Source organism: Hyla sarda, chromosome 1, assembly GCF_029499605.1.
Source record: "Hyla sarda isolate aHylSar1 chromosome 1, aHylSar1.hap1, whole genome shotgun sequence".
NCBI classification, from domain to species: domain Eukaryota; kingdom Metazoa; phylum Chordata; class Amphibia; order Anura; family Hylidae; genus Hyla; species Hyla sarda.
In genome coordinates, this window is record NC_079189.1 from 84,902,906 (window position 1) to 84,912,553 (window position 9,648).

General features: G+C 41.4%; 1 protein-coding gene across 1 annotated transcript in view; it reads right to left on the reverse strand.

The window, feature by feature from the left end:
- Positions 1-2,901, reverse strand: part of PHOX2B (paired like homeobox 2B) — a 13,426-nt gene extending 10,525 nt beyond the window's left edge. Inside the window, exon 1 of the mRNA XM_056557098.1 lies at positions 2,882-2,901. The gene's annotated coding sequence lies outside the window, so the exon portion shown is untranslated. The remainder of the gene's footprint in view (positions 1-2,881) is intronic.
- Between the last annotated feature and the right edge of the window lie 6,747 nt (positions 2,902-9,648).

Below are 9,648 nucleotides of genomic sequence, written 5' to 3' on the forward strand. Positions count from 1 at the left end.
CTTTTCCCTCTGGCATCGGAGGCAAACTAATTTATTTTTGAATGGGACAGTTCACATTTATCCGCCATTTAAAGTTGGATGGTGGACGGTGAAAAATGCTGCATGGGCGCCAGACAGAGGAACACATCTTGCTGCTTGCAGGCATGCACAATAATTAATGCTGGATCCTAAACAACTGATGCCAACTGATGCACTTCTGTCATTAGCTGTGGCCTAAGTTGTGGCGAGTTTCAGCTGAGTCTAGCCTAGGTTTTAATGAAATGAGCACTGTTATTAAAACTAATTTTTGCTCTTGCACGCCTTATGGTAAACTAAAATAACATTTCTTGCACATAATTTGGACTCCTGCTGGACTGGCAAAAGTCCAAAATCAGGAAATGCAGTCTGGAGTGCTGAGGGGTGTGTGTACAGCCTTAGCCAATCATAGCTCATCTCACACTGAAATGCTCTGGGCTGTGTGTAGCAGAGTAATGGAGGAAGTTCTCCCCTGTATGACTTCAGATGCTGGGGAACGCCCCTTCCAGTCTGTGAATTTGACTGAGCAGAAAATACAGAGCAATATCAAGGTAGAAAAATAATAAAAATAAAGGCTGGGGGTGGTTTATCATGATGGGGGCAGTGAACTGGGAGGATTATAAAATTTAATAAGATCATGACAGGTACTCTTTAACAATTTCTTACCATTGTTTTCACAGCTCCATGGAAACAGTCAGCAAACAAACTGTGTAGTCTGATCCTGCAGTCATATTCCCGGCCATATGTCCTCTACATCTGGCCAAGGCTTCATATGTACCAACTAGCCTATATTCAGTGGACACCTTGGCATACCAGCAAAACCATATGCCAATGTATATTGCGGCATTCCTATCCCGTGTCTTCAACTGACCAAAGTCTACAAGTGACTTGGTTCAGCCCATTTCAAAGCGTATACAGACTCTTTGCCTCTTTCAAAAACCTGATATGGGAACTGTATAGCAAAAACGTGGTGTGCATGCACCCTGATGCAATGGAAAATACAATAATATTATTCTACATAGAACTTACAAATAAAATAGTATGAGGTATGGTATGTGGATACAGCAGGCTAGGAGAGCTATGTATATGTGAAACACAAATACATAGTACAGTCTGACACCTTTCACATAGGTTATTTTAAAAGTGTAAGGGTTAAAAACACATATGCGGTAGTAAATGTGAAATGCTGCTGTAAATCTGCATGTTGTGTTACGCTTGTGTTGCAGTTGACCGTACGCAGTAAATACTTCTGAAATGCTGCTGCTATATTATGTTTTGTAAATACTTGACAGTTTAAGTAATAAAAAAAAGAAAAAAACTAAAAACAACAAAATCACAACACAAGCGCAACACAACTGAATTGTTTGTTTTCACCCTAAGGGTACATTCCCACACGGCGTATTTGCTGCGTATTTGCTGCTGCGTATTTTATTTTCTCTGTTGAAGTCAATGGGTAGGAAAATACACAGCACCAAATACGCAGCAAATACGCAGCAAAATATGCCGTGTGGGAACGTACCCTAATACTTTTGCACTCAGTATGCTGTGGTTCTGTAGCATTTAACCCCAATCCGGTTTAAATCAGTGTTTTTCAAACAGCGTGTCTCCAGCTGTTGCAAAACATCAACTCCCAGTATGCTTTGGCTGTCCGGGCATGCTGGGAGTTGTAGTTTTGCAACAGCTGGAGGCACCCTGTTTGGAAAACACTGGGTTAAAAGGAAAAATTATTGACAAATGGTACAAATGCTATAGCAGTTTTCACAACTCACCTGGTTCTCTAATAGCAGTGTTTTCCAAACCGTTCAAGAGGAGATTTATCATTGCATTTAGAGTTTTTTTTTAATTTTTTTAGGCATGTGCGACTAAGCACTTTTTTTTTTTGCAATGTTTTTGGGTAGGCATAAAGTAGCAAAGAGACTTACCTAAGCAACTCTCAGTTTTCACTTTGCAGTGGTCCCGAGTATATGAAGTGCGGATGTCGCACATAGGCATTAAAAAAAAAAAAAAAAAAAAGTCGCAAACCCCTCCGAAAAGTCACAAGCCAAAGCCAGGTCAGACATCGCTTACAAAAATGCCTTTGGAAAGCACTTTTAAAAAATCTCACAAAAAGTCGCAACTGAGACTTTTTGGGGGACATTTCCTACTGAGTTTATGTTGTTGTGTGTGGCGGCAAATAGGCGCATCTTTGGGCGCAGCACGTTAATGGGCCTTTCTTTGGCGCCTTTTAAATATATGCCCTTTTTGTAAAGTGACTGTGAAACCCAGCGGTGCGCCGTTTCAGATGCCATGGACTTTATTTATTATGTGCGCCTTTTTTCAAAAGGACTAACTACCTTAAAATTTTTTAAAAAGCCGCAAATTCATTCCATGTCAGACCAACCTTTTCATTGTGGCTGGAGCCAGGGAAATCTGGGCTAAAATTCAAAAGGCGCAATATTTATAATGGCTGTGCGCTTTTATAGTAAATTTGGCGCAAGTTAGCCCCAAAAAAAAATTTTAAAAAAATTCTGCTAGGGAAACGGCATCCTACAGCCAACATTGATAAATCATACACATTGATGTTCTGAAGTGATTTATTGAATTTTGCTTATGTGCACCAAATTTATCAACTCTTCTCATAGTATGATACATATGTCACACATAAGCAATACTAAATCAAAAAAAACTATGGGGGAGATTTATCAAAACCTGTGCAGAGGAAGAGCTGCCCAGTTGCCCATAGCAACCAATCAGATCTCTTCTTTCATTTTTCACAAGGCCTCTGCAAAATGAAAGAAACTATCTGATTGGTTGCTATGGGCAACTGGTCAACTTTTTCTCTGCACAGGTTTTGATAAATCTCCTTCTAAATGATTTAAAAACTCACTTTCCAAAGACAACAATGAGAAATCTCCCCCTATATGTCCAGCTGTTGTAAAACCACAACTCTCAGCATGCTGGAAATTATATTTTTTTGCAACAGCTGGAGACACACTGTTTGGAAAACACTGCTCTATAGCAACAATTATATGCACATTACCCAACACTACGGGGGAGATTCATCGAAACCTGTCCAGAGGAAAAGCTGCTTAGTTGCCCATAGCAACCAATCAGATCTCTTCTTTCATTTTTGAAAAGGCCTCTGAAAAATGAAAGCAGCGATATGATTGGTTGCTATGAGCAACTCAGCAACTTTTTCTCTGGACGGGTTTTGATAAATCTCCCCCTACGGGGGAGATTTATCAAAAGCCGCCCAGAGAAAAAGCTGCCGAGTTGCCCATAGCAACCAATCAAATCTCTTTTATCATTTTTGAAAAGGCCTCTGAAAAATGAAAGCAACGATTTGATTGGTTGCTATGGGCAACTCAGCAACTTTTTCTCTGGACGGGTTTTGATAAATCTCCCCCCGTAATCTGGACGGGTTTTGATAAATCTCCCCCTACGGGGGAGATTTATCAAAACCCGCCCAGAGAAAAAGTTGCTGAGTTGCCCATAGCAACCAATCAGATCGCTTCTTTCATTTTTCAGAGGCCTTTTCAAAAATGAAAGAAGCGATCTGATTGGTTGCTATGGGCAACTCAGCAGCTTTTCCTCTGGACAGTTTTTGATAAATCTCCCTCTATATAGTCTTTTATAGAAATACAGCCACACAGATATTGCCAGAATTTTACATGTGTATGTGAGTAGTTTAAAAAAGTGCACCTATTCCCTGTATCTGTGCCAAGAGCTTATCTTCTACCTGGACCCCCCCCCCCTTTATGTCTGTATACATTAAATACAAAGGACCTTTTTATTTCCTGACACTTCACCTCACCCCTTCCCAATGAATTTTCACCGGTCCTCCCTCTAGCAGCGGCTTTCAACCTTTTCTTACTATGGTTTGGTGAGCAAATGTGCCGTGGACTTCATCTCTCCCTTTGTAGTGTGTGTAGGTTTGTTTTTCTGTGTAAAATCCCATTGTTGCCATCTGAAATCGCCTGTATGGATGAAAGCTGGGGAGGGTTTATTGCATCCTGACAGCTCCCAGCCCACTGTTTTGTTAGAGTTGTGCTTTCTACATGTGCGCCCTCACTAAAACTTGTACCAAATGGTTAATTTGATTATTCAAACTATAGGCCAACTGCTTCACCAGCCTTCCACCACGCGTCTGGAAAGGGAAAAGAAACCATCTCCGAGGAATAATCTAATAAAACTGAAGTGTGGAAAAAAAAAGGCCTCTGATATCCAAGCGGCACAAATAGAATTAGAGCTTTAGAATTCTTTATCCAAAATAGGCCCTTTGTGAGCTACGCAGAACCACATTTATCTAGCGGCGGCCCATGGACAGGTTCTCGGTTTGTTTGTCACGTCTATACATGCAAACGCAGGGTAAAATAAAATTACGTGGGGACGCCATCTATCAAGGGACTATGTAGTATGTCGGCTCACCCAGCAACAAAGACCCTCAGTTGAGATCCAAATATCGGATAAGATGCCAATCTCCATAATGCCTCAATAAATGAATTTCTATTGAGTATTTTAAGCGCTTCTGTATTCATTGATTAAACTGTGGATTTCCAGCAGCTGATATATTCTGTTTAAGCTCAATAATATAGATTTTCCTTTCCTTAAAGGATGTAAAAAATCCTATAGATAGCAGAGCAGAACTCCATCACATATAGATATATAGCAGATTTGCTTCAGTCGATTAAATGATATGGAGAAGCTTACTCTACATATACCTGTATATAATATGCATTTAAAAGTGGACCTGTCAGCAGTTTTGAACTATGATAACTGCTGACAGGCCAATACAGAGGACTGGGAAGGGGGTCCATAAATACCTGATGTCCTGTTTTTTTTATTTTAAAGTGTCATTTTTTGACAATGTTATGGAGACCTGTTCACATTTTTGATAGGTCAGGGTCTGTATGCTCAGACCCCCACTGATCACTAGAACTAGTGGGAGAAATGCTTAGCTAAATGCTTTGCTCTCTGTATAGTAAGTCTTTAAAGCTTGTCTTATGCAGCGAGAGAGGGTGAGAAGTATTAAGTCGAGTGCTTATCTCTGCTTGTTCTAGCAATCTGTGGGGTCAGAGCACCCAGACCTTAACTGATCAAACCTTTTCACGTCCCCATGATATCTCTCTTTTAGAGACACTGTATGATGTCTCTCTTATAGGGACACTGTAATACCCCTGATACAGAAGAACATTTTTTTTTCCTATTGTTCAGAACCAACACATTCTACAATGTTTAACAGAGATTCTCAGGATTTCCTTCCTTATTTCAAAAATCTAAAGGTGCTCATCCACAACAGACAACAGTCGGCCGAACCCACCAGGGCTATCCTGAAACCCTTATGCAAAAATAATTAACCGATCCAACATTTTACCATCAATAAAACAGAATTGGTGAATGGAGCAATTGAAAGAGTTGACCTAGTATGCAGGGAAGTATGATGTACTAAAGAGAGAAGACAATCTGGTGGAAATGTGTGTGATGTTCTTGGTAATTGCTGGAAAACCTTGGGTCCTGGCCTTTGTGTGGATATTACCTTGACATGTACTACCTCTATAAACCTACAGACCAAGCACACCCCTTCATGGCAATGGAATTCCCTAATGGTTATGGTCCCATTCAGCAGAATAATGCTTCTGTGGTGGCCACATTGCACAACCTGTTCAGGAATGGTTTGAGCCTCCAAATTCCCCAGATTTCAATCCAATCGATCAACTATGTGGTGTGCTTGACAAACGTGTCTGATCTATATGGGATTCACCTTAAGACTTTCAGAACTTGGGGCCAGGTAGTCACAGAGTTAGGGTCTATTCACACAGCAGAATTCTGCCTCGAATTAAAGCCCATAGACTTCTATGGGATTCCGAACTCCTATTCACACTTCAGAGTTTCCACTTGCGGAATTCCACTGGCGGAATTCCGCAAGCAGAGATTCAGAAATGTGAATGGGATTGCGGAATCCCATAGAAGTCTATGGGCTTTAATTCGAGGCAGAATTCTGCTGTGTGAATAGACCCTCACTGGTGGTTAGTAGTACTTTTAGGTAAGTACCTGAAAGCTACATGCTGAATTATCAGGCTTTCTAGCCAGGTAAATTGAGTTTTGCTGCAAATATGTGTTTATTAAAGTTCTATATGTACAGCCTAAGAACAATGTGAATGGTAGTAATGAAGTAATGACGTTACAATCGGTGGCAGTACTAAAGCCTGGCTATCTATGGATACGATTGTACAGTTGAATGGCTGCATGTAGGAATCTGTGGTGAATGCTGCTTTCCATGATAATGAAATATTTACAGGCTATGTGGAACTAACACCAAGAAAGGTTGAAAGTTTAAAAGACACTTTTCTCCTCATTCTTTGCCTTTCAGGAGATTTCTATCCCCCTTGAAATTTTAGAAAGAATGTTGGGGAACAATGACACAAAACAAGAGACAAAATGCCATTGTGCTGGGCTAGCAATTCATGAGCAAACACTTGTCAAGGAGCACATAATGTCTCACTTTTACCAGCCTCATTTCACCGCAGGCAAAGAACAATGACATGGAGATGAATACAACGTTAACCCCTTTTACCCATCAGAGCAGCAATTTGCAGTTCACAGCGCTCATGACCTGTCATTTCTGTTGGGGGTTTTTATCACATCTCCCAAGTGGCTGGAAAGGTAATATGGGGTCTGCAGAAATAAGGCTATGAAGAGATAATTCAACATTATGAGAAATGCAAAACTGCTACTGGGATGTATCAGGGATGTTATCTGTGACAAAGGAACAAAAGAGCCTTACACATTAAAGAAGCCAACATTGGGAACTAAAATTATAAAGAATAGAAGATGCTTACTGAGAAACGTGTTTTTATACTGTGTTTGTTTGACTTATCCTCTTGATCTCTTCTTCATCGTGACCTGACCAGTTAGTTTGGGGGTTTACACCATCACCACATAATGAAGTCCCATAATTTATAAATAAAGACTATACACAGACCAATATCCCCGTACAGTGCCCACACACAGCCTCTGAAGGTCATATAAGTGATTACAGTGCAGTTACATCCAGTGACTCTCTAATCGTAATCAGTCACTTTTCCTTTTGTATGTCCATCCGACCCAGACCACATTAACAATTTCTTCCAGCCACAACTCATCTCTACAGAACCTGCAAGACAAAAATCTTAGAATCAGCACTTTTTCAGCACCTTCTTTACTATTTCCCCATCTATAGTGCCCCAAACAGTAATATTGAACCCTTGGTGTCTCATGTAGTAAAATGCATAGGTAAGTTGGTTAGGAGGAAGGGTGAAGGTAGGTTTCCCCAGTAGATTGGTAGACAGATCCCCCTGTATGTAGTTTCCCCCATTAGGTAGGTGACTAGTATACTGGTGCCTCAGTATATCATTTCCCCAGTATACACAGTAACTGCTCAAGTAGGTATTTTCCTAGTATAGGAAAATACCCCCACTAGGTAGTTATCCCAGTATACAGACTTCCAGTTGGTAGTTTCCTATATATTAATGTCCCCAGTAAGCAATTTCTCAACTATATAGGCTCCCAGCAGGCAGTTTTTCCAGTAAATAAGCCCCTAGTTGGTAGTTTCCTCTTGTAGATAGGCCCCAGTAGGTAGATTCCCCAGTATATAGGCCCCCAGTAGATAGTTATTACAGCATATTGGCTCTTGGTAGGTAGTGTTTTCCTGTAGAAAGTTCCCCAGAAGGTAGCTCTTGGTCTGCATAGGCCCCCAGTAGGTAGTTTCCTCCTGTAGATAGGCCCCAGTAGGTAGTTTCACCCTGTAGATAGGCACCAGTAGGGAGTTTCCTCCTATGGACATGCCCCAGTAGGTAGTTTCCTTCTGTAGATAGGCCTGCAATAGGTAGTTTCCCCAGTTTATTGTGACCCAGTAGGTACTTTCCCTCTGTAGATTTGCCACTTGTTGATAGTTTTCCCAGTAGATATGTCTCCAGTAGATAGTTCCCCCCTATTGATAGGCCACCCAGTAGGCAGTTACGCTAGTATATAGGCCCCCAGTAGGTAGTTTGCTTCTGTAGCTAGGCATGCAGTAGGTAGTTTTCCACTGTGGATAGGTCCCAGTAGGTAGTTATCACAGTATATAGGCCCCCAGAAGTACTTTTCACAGTATATAGGTTCCCTCAGTAGGTATTTCCCCAGTATATAGTAGGTAGTTTCCTCCTGTAGATAGGTCCCAGTAGTGAGGTTTCCCATTATACAAGCACCCAGCAGGTAGTTTCCACAGTTTATATGTGGTGTCTACAGTGTGGATACTATAACACACAGTTCATGATGCCAAAAACAAGGCTGTGGTGCCACTAATAGTGATAAGAGTGATTGAAAGTGGGGTGTAAGGTAAAGTTCTTGATGCCAGGGCACTGTCAACCTCCATTGTCAGAGGATGAGATAGCTTCTTCTGGGCCAGGCGCCAGGTACTGAATACACTGGTGCAAGGTTACTGATAACTATCTTTACTGTTGCTGAGATGACTGCATCCTTGACAATACAAGCTTTAGAGCAGGGGGATGCTGGGAGCCTGTTGCCTTGATGGGAGTTGTAGTTTCTGTAACTTTCAAATTAGTAGTAGCCCACGCTGACTTGAGTGATTTAACTTGATTGACTGACTGAAGACTATTTGCTTCCCCAAGAACTATGTGTTTACTGCCAGGCTTTGACATTCACCTATGTGCTGGGGTTTTCCTGAGATTAGGGTGGCTATAGAATTTTGAGATTTTCTTCTCCCTAGGCTTCTACTCACGGTACTTTAGTTTACATTACTGAACCATCCTCCACCTCACTCTAACACTGACTAGAACTGACTAGACTGAACATCTCCTACCCCCCTACACTACATAAAGGTCAATGTTGGGGGCTCCCATTGGGGTGTCAGGGTCACCTGGTCACTCTGGAGCATTCCCTCAAGGGTACAGTACACAATTCGAGGATAACATAACAAAGAAATACAACACAGTATAATAAATTAGATCATGGAGCAGTGGGCCCAACATAGAGAAAGCAGGAATGCCTGAGGCAATCTATAGCCCACGGAACAGCCTTTGGTGCTGTTACAACACATAAAGGCACCTAGTAGGTAGTGTTCTCCTGTAAATAGGCTACCAGAAGGTAGCTCTTCCTCTACATTGGTCCTCAGTTGGTAGTTTCCTCCTGTAGATAGGCCCAAGTAGGTAATTTCATTCTGTAGATATGTCCCAGTAGGTAGTTTAACTCTGTAGATAGCCCCCAGTAATTAGTTTCCCCTCTGTGGATGGCCTCCCAGTATGTGTTTTTTTTTACAGTATATCAACCCCTAGTAGGTATTTTCCACAGTGTATAGACTCACAGTAGGTACTTTCCCCTGTCAATTTGCACCTAGTAGATAGTTTCCCATGTAGATATACCCCAGTAGGTAGTTTTCTTCTGTAGATAGCTGCCCCAGTAGGTCATTTTTCTATTATACAAGCCCCCAGTAGGTAGTTTCCACAGTGTATATAAATGGCCCAGTCGGTAGTTTTCCCAGTATATAGGCCCTCCATAGGTAGTTTTTAAAGTATATAAGCCCCCAGTTGGTAGTGTTCTCCTGTAGATATGCCCCAAGAAGGTAGCTCTCCCTCTACATAGGATCACAGTAGGTAGTTTCTTCCTGTAAACAGGCCC